The sequence below is a fragment of the Gallinula chloropus genome, assembly GCF_964237585.1.
Source record: "Gallinula chloropus genome assembly, chromosome: 10".
NCBI classification, from domain to species: domain Eukaryota; kingdom Metazoa; phylum Chordata; class Aves; order Gruiformes; family Rallidae; genus Gallinula; species Gallinula chloropus.
Genome location: NC_140095.1, coordinates 11,399,253 through 11,408,958, shown reverse-complemented (window position 1 = coordinate 11,408,958; position 9,706 = coordinate 11,399,253).

The window sequence follows — 9,706 nt, the reverse complement described above, 5'->3', positions numbered from 1 at the left end:
AAATAAAAAGCTGTGTTATGAACCCAAGGGAAAGCGCTTTACAAAATTGATACTGTTTTCTTGCAAAAAAAAAAAAAATTGCCCCCTGATTCCAGATTAAGCTCTATATGTATGCAAATGTCATCATCCACCCATTCAGCGGCCCTACGAGGCTATTTGCATTAACAACAATCTCTGATTCGGGCATCTGGTGGAGCTTGTTACCCATGTTTATCAAACCATAGCATCAAATGTAACAAAAAAAAAACCCCAACCCCACGGTGTATTTACCTCACGGCTCCACGCTGAGGATACGAGTTTACTTTCCAGACCCATTTCTCTCCACTGCTGCTCAAACTGTGTGGTAACGCAGCAGGAGCCCTGCCAAGCAGGAGGAGAACACAAAAAACGCTTATTTAGACTTCTGATGGTTATTCTGTTACTGGGGAGGGGTGGGGGGGGTGGGGGGGTGGTGATGTTTTACCGCATCACCCACCGGGTTTTAAGTTGCCATCTATGCGAAACACTAAATACCCAAGGAATTTGTTTTCAACTTCCTTAAACTACAGAGGAAATTATTCTCCACAGCACGAAACCAAAATAATCAGGATGGGGAGAAGGAAGGAGAGAAAATAAATATGATTAGGAGCGTGTAAACGAATGAAAGGGGAGAGCAGAGCCCTCCGAGCACAGTACAACAAGTAGGGAACTTCCAAAAGCCAAGCAGCAGTTTGCTGGGAGTTGTTGCTTTAACATACGACATCCCGACCCCTTGTGCTCTATCTAAATCAGAGATATGCTTTGTCAACGTGGCAACAGTTTGACCTGACGTAGATCACTGGCAAAAAGCAGTTTTAAATCGTAAACTATCTGGTTTTGGTCTCAAAGCTTCTGTTTAAGCTTCCCAGCTGACGTGTTATTTTACGGATGCCGATTTCCAGGAAACTTGCAGCACAACTCCAGATCAAACTGCAGGAACCCCAGAACAGTATTTCTATTCCCCACAAAAAGTGGGCAAAGGGCTTTTTGCTCCTCTTTAACCCCAGTAGCTCAGCACACAAACGAATTGCAGTGACCCACTGACAGAGCCCTAAAACCCTATTTTTGCTCCAATTTTTTGCTGCCAGCTCATTGAAGAGCAAAGGTTCAAGTGGCACCAGAAGCTGTGCCCTTAAATCCATCCTTAACACGCAGAGTACAGAGGTGCTTTGTGTATATATGTACATAACTAACTTATTTAATCCAAACCAGGAGATTTTACAACACAGTTACACACACAGAGGCTCACACTCAAGCACAGACAAAGCTTGTATGTATGGGATCCTGTTGGCAAGCGGTTTTTTCACAGTTGACAACACTTCCATGTCATTGTCTTGGTTACCATGATTTATTATTATTATGCTCAAGTTAAGCTACTATACAACAGGTTTAAAAAAACTTTATTCCTCAATAGGTGGCCAATTTTTATTGCCTCTGAACCAAATTTAACTGGTGTAATTCCAAGCAATTCCTCTAATGTAGAAGGTGAGAATAAGTTTGAGTGTGTTTATCTGGGTCCTTTTTGAATAAAACAAGTTTTATCAAATCAGGTATTTCTTATTTATTTTTAAGCAATGACAGCTTGCTTTCAGCACTCAGCCCTAACGAGTTTGGTCTTAGCATTTCTGCTGGCAAAGGCCTCAGAATCTGTTAGAGCACATGTTGCCTTGCATCCTGCTGTACTTTATTTAAACGTTTAACAATAACCCTGAATAATCCTATTTTTCCCTACTGCCTGATAGTCAGAATAATTCTCTGGAGGAACCTGTCATGCTAGATTTTCTGGGAAAGCTTTTACATGTGCCCTGTGTTGCTCCCATCAATCCCCAGAATCCCATCCACTGCAGAAGCAGCTCCTATCAGTTCATACATTTTAACCAATGTATGAAGTGTACCTACAGAAAACATCAGATATATTCTCTTTCATCAGGTTCCAAATTCAATTTGACCATAAAATCCACTTCCCAACCACAGGCATATCATGAGAGGGACTGAGAGGCTGGTTTATTTGGTGCATGACATGCACGGGGGTCCCAAACGTATGCTTCATCCCTTTCCCTCACCTTCTGCTAGTTGCAATCCTGCCCCAACCCAAACACAGCACTCACTATGTCTTAGTAGTGAACCCCACTTCCCTGGCGTGCCCCTCCAAACAGGCTCTCGATTCTTGCAGCCCTGCAGCAGCCTCTGGCCTGACGGCTGCTCTGCAAGGCAGAGTGGGAGCTTGATGTGCTACAACATGAAGGACAAGGGAAACACCAGAAATCTGGGATGTGATCCTGTGAGAAGTAGGGTAGCCCCAGTTCAGAGAGACTCTTAATTACATGCTTTGCTTTCGAAGGAGGAGTCGCTCCCGTATCGCTTTGGAGAGCATCCATACACTTATTTTTGTTATTATTTGGTCTGTTGGCTTTAATCTCAGTCCACAACAGGTTCTAAACCCAGAGCCACTAGCACAGACACTGCCCACGGGAGTTTGCTGCAGCACTGGCACTCAGTAACTGACTGAGGAGGAGCTGCAAACACGATGCTCCTCTGCAAGAGCACCCCAAACCCAGGAGCTCGCTCATCCCACTGCTCTGCCTCAACGCTGGGTGTGTTAACATCTTGGGGACCCAGCAGGGTCCATCCTTCTCCCATTCCCTACCTGCAGGTGGGCTGTGGCAGGCTGTTCCATGGGCATTAGCCCTCCTGCATTTCCCTTATCCCTGAGCAAAACCCAGGAGCAGAGTGTTTCCCACACCACACGGCCATCACAACCAATGCCTGGAAAAGACTCCTCGCCTCTGGGACTCACAAGCCCGTCAAGCTACACAGCAAGGCAAAAGGCAACAAATAAATCTCAAAAGCTAAATATTTCACATCTATTCGGGATGCCTCAGGCTGGTAAAGCATCACGGTCTCCAGACCAGTGTCAAACCACAAGAGCCACAGCAATTTGTAACTGCACTGCTCTAACGAGTTTTCCTCCAGTAGCATCTTCAAAAGAAATGAAAAACCCTTCTCCCAGGACACCACTTCAAAACAGGAATCGCCAAGACAAAGGCTCCTCCAGCTCAGCTTCCATTAAGAGAAAGGGCTGAGGGCTTTGATAAAGCTGTTAGCGAGTGCTAACAAGAGCAAGGGCTTAGTCACACTCCTCTGGAGTGTCTCCTGCTCTCCCAAACTTAAGAGTGATTTCAGAGAAGCTCTGGAGAGGTCTGTTTAAATCCACTAATCCATACAGAAACTTCCCCATGCAAGTTACACACACAGCCACATTGTTGCAAGATTTTCTTTTCACTCCTCTTGGTTTTGCCCTCCTGGTATCCCTAAATTCCTCCCCCCAGGGCTGAGCATCTGCCCATAGACCACCAGGGAGTAACTTCTGTGGAGACCACCTGTTTACTCCTAAGCTTTCACTTCCAGGTGTAACGTACTACATTTAACTTTGATTTCTTACAGGAAACTTAAGATTTCCTTCTGCAAAGATGTTTTAGGGTGAGACTGTTGACTCAGACCTCTCAGGTCTCAGGACCCTGGTCCCCGTTTGGCTCTTAAAGAAAAGTTTGTTTTGCCTATTTTGTTTTTTATAACAAATTCCTCCAACCCAGCTCTGAAGCTGAAATCACCCACACAGCTCAGGGATTCCTGGAGAGGTTCGTGAGTTTGCTGACAGCAGTTTCTGTATCTAAGAGACTTCCAAGCAGGAGATTTCACAGGGATGCCTGTATTACACAGCACTCTCTGTGTGAGACTTTGACCTTGCCTTGGCAGACAGCAGCTACGGGTGCTAAAGCACTTTCACCCCTTCACCCTGGAGCAGCAGGGACACCAGTAACTCAAGGCATCCCTTTGATGCCAACTTTACCATCCCACCCCAAAACCAACTCGTACCTTGAGGAGGAGGGTGGGCTCCTGGTGACCTTCAGCAATGCAGCTGCCGGGTGACCACTCTCAGAAGCGTTTTCTGCCTTACTGCTTTCATCCTGCTGCTCTTCCCTCCAGCGAGCACCATTCAAACAGCAGGACAGTTAATCGATTAAACAGAGAACTGATTGACCTGGCATAAAGAGATTTTGCAGCTGGTCTGGCTTGTTTGTTAACGGTCTCAACAGTTACCTGCATTTAAAGGAAAAAATTCTGGGTAATAGAGGATTTAACACCCTGCTTCTCTCCTATGATTTTCTATGCATCTGTGTCTTCCTTTCTTGCCCTCAGGTGAATAAATACAGAGATGCTCTCACAGAACCACTGGCTGCAGGACCACCCAACAGCAGCCACTGGTACTAGATCAGGTGTGACCACGGCACTGGGAGAACTGGACACTGTTGTGATGCTGGCTTCTTGCCACCCATAGAAGAGCAGATGATTTATCACTCCAGCCCAAACTTAAGGCAGCGCTGGAAAAAAAGATACCTATCTTGCCTGGCAGTATCTCCCTGCTAGAACAGATCTCCTGCTTCCCAGTGTTCAGGAATGCACTTTTAGACTGACTGATGTCATTTCAATGTGATACGTTGTATGTGGCTGCAGTGTTTGTTTTTAACTGGACTCCCACACGCCTTTACAACCCCCTCCACCAGCTTCACTTACCTTTAGGAGCACAGGAGGATTAAGAGAATCCCAAGCCAGACCTTCCCTTGGGTTCCCACTCAACTAGAGCTAAAAAAAATGCCTACAGAAATATTTGTACAGCACACTCCAACACGTGGCCTGATAAGGCAGTTAGCAAGAATGTATTCAAAAGGAATTTGATGCTAACTGCTTGGAAATCATGAAACACTGAAGCACCTATCCTGGGGTATTTCACATGTCCGTGCTGTCTATTACTAAGGTTTACTCCCTCTTTTAATGTCAATGTACCACCACCAGCTAAAGGCTTCTTATTCAGTATCTTGAGGTCTAGCCCTTCAACTATGCTGGACTTCAGAGACCTCTCAGGATGGTTTCAGAGGAAAATATTGCTAAACGCTTAAAGCTGGGGCAAAGAAAAAGCCAGACTGCATGTTTTACTCCATCTGCCACAAGCAGCTGGCACGGTCAAGGCATGACAGGCCACTTTCCCTTGCAGGTCAGAAAACCTGGGTAAGCAGCTCAGCAACACGGTATTCTGCTGAGAAATGACGTCCTACACGCTCCCCATGAAGGGTTACGTGGCCACAGCTACACAGTCCCCTTGTCCCCTTCACCTGGATTGGGGGCAACACACACGACAGGAGGCAACAGGAACAAGAGGCCTCAACACGATGTTTCTTAACAGGCTCAGAGATCCTTGTCCCAACTTGCAGGAGCTGGAAAAATCACAAACTGAACATCTGGGAGAAGCAGCAAGTCCTCAGGACTCAGAATTGTCCTGTCAGTGGCTCCAGTGAGAGCTTTATGCTGTAGGGGTTTTACCTAAAATTGCCTTTCTATTTTGACTCCTGCCGTTCCCACAGCAGAATAGGAAGTGCAGAGACAGCTGGTAGATACCTTGCACAAGGCTGGCACCTCCACTCCAGTTTGGGCAGGCTTCCTTTCTCTGCCTGGGTAAGCTACCTCCCAGCATGCAGCTTTCTCCTGATGGCTCTTTTAATTTGCAAGTGGTTGGCGTGAGGATTCACACTGCAGAGCTACAGAGAACTCTGCTGTGTCTGCATGCTAAAAACGCACAAGATGACGTCTCTTTACCTCAACGTGTATACACATATCCAGAACTCTAAGGGGAAGGATCACTGTGTTGGAAAGTTCTAACCCAAAGCGCTCAGGCTGGCAAAACTAAGGGAGCATTAAAATGAGCTGTATCTAAACCCATACAGTAAATTACTCGGCAATTCACGGCTACTTTGGGGCTTTTACAAATGCCTCAGCACACAACTGATGCTCACTCTGCATCCTAGATCAGGTTAGCAGTGCTTAAGGCTTCAAGGGAAATTAGAGCCAGTGCCATCACCCATTGTAGTCCAAAGAGGGGTTTGTTCGGTTTTCTGTCGGGGTATTTTTTAATGCTAGCAGTGCCTGGAAAACGCAAGTTCTAAATTATACAGACCAAGCACTGAACCTGCCAAGTTAAATGGCATCAGCAGTTTGTGATACCACATGCTTACTGCAGAAAAGTTGTCTGGTAAAGCCGATTTAATGCACTGACTTGACACTCCAATCACCACCATCCTCTGACCAGAGTATCTATAGAAGAAGTAATTTCCCCGGGTTTCCTGACTTATATAAAAAGGCTTTTCTAGGATTTCCCGGGACAGTGTCAGGGCAGGCACAGTCCTTGGCTATAACACAGCAGGGAGCACTCCAGGCAGATCTCTCTTGGCACCGGCTGTAGCATACCCAACATTTAATTACTTTAAATGCCAGAGAGACATTTGGTTCTTAGCAGGAACTGAAGTAGCCTCTGACTCATTTAACACAGAAGGCAGAAGGCAGGGTGGACTGGGGGTGAAGAGGTGTGTTTTGCCCAAAGCCTTTTTTGCTTCTGAAAAAAAAAGGTAAACAATTGAGTTCCTTTGGCTAGCTACTCAGAGGTGTAATTATCACTGTTACTATAGCTATAAGTTCCCCAGAGACCAGCAAGATTAACAACTACTCTTCGATAAAATAACGATTTAAAACTTTTAACAACCAAGATTTTGTTTGGTTTTTACCTCTACAGAAAGCTAGTAATATAAATCCACATAAAGCCTCTGGAAAGCCAACAAGCCACTGCAACACTTCATTTGTTCCTCACAAACTAGACTGTATCACCTATCATAGTAAATCTTCTGGGGACTTTATGTGGCAATCATTGATTTGGTAAAAGGACATTAAAAAGAAATTAAATTACTACCTAAGTGATTGCACATTCAGGGGAAAGCTGGGCAGCTGAAACCCCCAAGCAGGAGGCAGGGGGAGCATCACCACCTCCCCTTCAGTTACATACTAAATAACTCATTTGTCCTTTCTGGAATTCTTGCATGGGAATCCCTGTGGAATTGGGATTCGGTATTTTACTCACCCTCCCAAAAAGACTTCGTTTAATTTGCATGCCCCCCCCACCCCAATTACTATTTCAATCTCCATTGCTGTAGTATTTTGGTTAACAAGAGAAAAGTCTTCTTCCCCTCAATCTTAAAAAAAAAACATAAATAGAAGGCTAACAGCCAGTAAAAAGGACAGCTCACTGACCTTCTCCTAAATCTCCATTTTATTGGAACAGCACTTGAGCTTCAAGAGATATTCAAGAGCCTTAATTTCCATGAGAAGGCTATCGGGCATCTGTTTAAAGCTCTACCCATTCAGGCATGCAGACTGTTGTTTAAAAACGTTATTGTCAGCTACAATAGTTAAAAAAAAAACAACCAAAAAGAAAATAACATCCCCAGCCACCCCCAACACAATAACCAGAGCGTGGCTACAGCCTTACAGATCTACAGGGTTTCTGCTACCGATTTAAACACTTGTACAAATACCAAATAATTGATACCGTTTTGGCTGGCTGCGTTCTGCAACGAGAAAGAAGAACTTAAGGAAATAACTCAGCCTCTGCTCCTGAGAGCACTGCAGCTTTCATGATACCCAGGAGCTATGCAAAAGTACTTTTTTCCCCCCATAACAAGCTCACATGTGTACAAGGAGGAACACGAACGTGGTAAAGCATCAGCAGCCAGTTACTAGAAGTCATCAAACAACCCTTGTAAACAAACATTCGAGGCACAGATAAAGGAAATCATCAATCTCTGAGGGTTTTTTTTTTGTCTTGTTTATTGAAATACGAGCAGCAGTATGCAAAAAATATCTTTAAAAACATAACATAGCAAAACCTAATAATTTTAAAATTAATAAAAAGATGTTCAGAGTTAAATGAAAAAAAAACAACTCATTGCTAGAACTGTGTTTCCTACAATGTAAACAAAAGCATAAAGGTTATGCTTGCAACAAACACAGAAGCAGGTTTATGGAGCAGCACAATAAAGCAACATTGTAATCTGGTGGTTTGGTCTATTGATTTGAATTCAGAATGGGTTACCTTCCTGAACAGAAGCTTCACAACTTCAAAAGAAAAATTAAAAGGTTAGTTACATATTTGTCTAGGACACAAAACATTTAGAAAATGTTTTGGTTTTTTGTTTTTTTTTTTTGTTGGGGTTTTTTTCCCCACTAAAAACCGTCACTGGCAATGCTTTGGGCAATTAAAATATCCTGAAAATAAAAGATTATCTCAAATCAGGGAGAAAGCCTGACAAATCACGTTCTCTAGACTTACACTGCAAGAGTATCTGCCTGAGAACTGGCAGGTTTCACACAGCAAAACAGTGAGGGGAAATCATAACTTCAAGCAAAACCCAATAGAACTGCAGTATTTTAAACAATTCTCTACCAAATCATAACACATGGGCTGTTGCAGCTTTCTCTTCACTAATGGGCTGTTCTGGTAGACTTGTCTCTTGTCAGTCATACTAGAAAGTGTTATTTTGGTCCTATAGATACTATAAGCCAATGTCATCCCTTCACATCCAACTACTTCACACTTAGGCAAGGTGCTGGATTGACTGCCAGCAAGACTGAAGTCCTCTAAGGAGGGATATCCAAGGTACTGTCTTACCTTTGTGACTACAAAAGCAAACCCAGAGAGAACCTCAGTATATGCCTGTCACCTGTTCTAGGCTCTGCTGGTACTGCCAAAGCTGTTAGTTACTGCTGGGGTTGGTGTGAAGTAGAAAGATGCCCAAGAAGAAGAAAATACCTATGCTACAAAAGCCACAACAGTTTTCACTGTAGATTAACATTCAGTTGAAGCTGGGCTACACTGGAAAGGCTCCATCTTCCACTACCACACTACTGGCTGAATGAATTTCTCCATCCCTCCCATGGAGATGCAGAAGTGGCTTCTGCACAAGAATGCTGCAACAGAAGTGGCACACTCTGCTATGGCTACGCTTGAGTCGTCATGAGGGACAAACAGTTCTGCATCCAACCCATGCAGAGATATCTGAATCTTCCATCAGCAGCTCAGAGGAACTAAACATGGAACACCATGAACCAGTTGCAAGCAAAATTTGCTAGCTAGAAAGGCTCTTGGTGTCCTACTTAGAAGTAGAGCAGAGACAAATCTTCCTGTGTCTGCTCCAGCAAGCCTACCCTGGCAGAATCAGCCACCAGGAGATCCCTAGCACCGTGTATACTGCGGTTCAACACCACACACAAGCAGAAAGATGCCAGAGCACTTCAGTACTTAATGACAGCATCAGAAGTGGGTTAACCAGACATTACTGCAGGAATTATGGTTCAGTGCATGGGCAGCCATCTAACCACAATACTCAGACTAAGCACCAGCTCTGGTTCATCAACACCCACTTCAGCACCCATTCTTGAGTCATCTAGATGGCCACATCTAAACATGCAAGTGAAAAAGAGATGAAGCTAAGTGAAAAACATTCTGGATAAAGTAAAATCTTGTACCTACAACTGAGATCTTCCCTTAATCCAACGTGCCATGATATTTACTATAAAAGCTAGTCAAGAAAAAAATCCTGTAGTGTCAAATATACATAATTCAGCAACTCAACAAAAGTCAGACCTGGGGAGAAGAAAATATAAGCCTGATCCTGTGGCCAACTGACTTTGCATCTTTATTCCATCAAAAGAACCATCTGTGGGTTGCAGGTCCAAAGCATGAAAGAGAAGGCCCCAAAGGTGAGTAGCAATCAACATTAGTTCCCTTCTCCTGACAGATGCACTT